The sequence below is a fragment of the Bison bison genome, unplaced genomic scaffold (genome assembly GCF_000754665.1).
Source record: "Bison bison bison isolate TAMUID 2011002044 unplaced genomic scaffold, Bison_UMD1.0 scf7180017864456, whole genome shotgun sequence".
Taxonomy (NCBI): Eukaryota; Metazoa; Chordata; class Mammalia; order Artiodactyla; family Bovidae; genus Bison; species Bison bison.
In genome coordinates, this window is record NW_011495018.1 from 13695394 (window position 1) to 13695697 (window position 304).

The window sequence follows — 304 nt, forward strand, 5'->3', positions numbered from 1 at the left end:
TGCGAGTGGCAGGGGGAGCGCGTCACTGCTCCCGAGCCATGTAGGGGAATCTGGCCTCGAGACTTGTTGAAGAACGCCTCTAGAGGTCTTTCCCGGGTTGAGGCAGGAAACCCTGGGTTCCCTCGACTTGTGCAGGTGACCTCAGGGGGCATCTCATGGTGGCTCTGAGAAGCCAGGGAAACTGGAGGTGGGAGGGGCCTCTCGGGACTCCACTGGGTTTGGTGCATTGGAAGAGGGCCTCATCTCCAGTTGAGGCAGGAACGGAAGGGTACCTCTGATTTCAGACTCCGATCGCAGGGTCCCT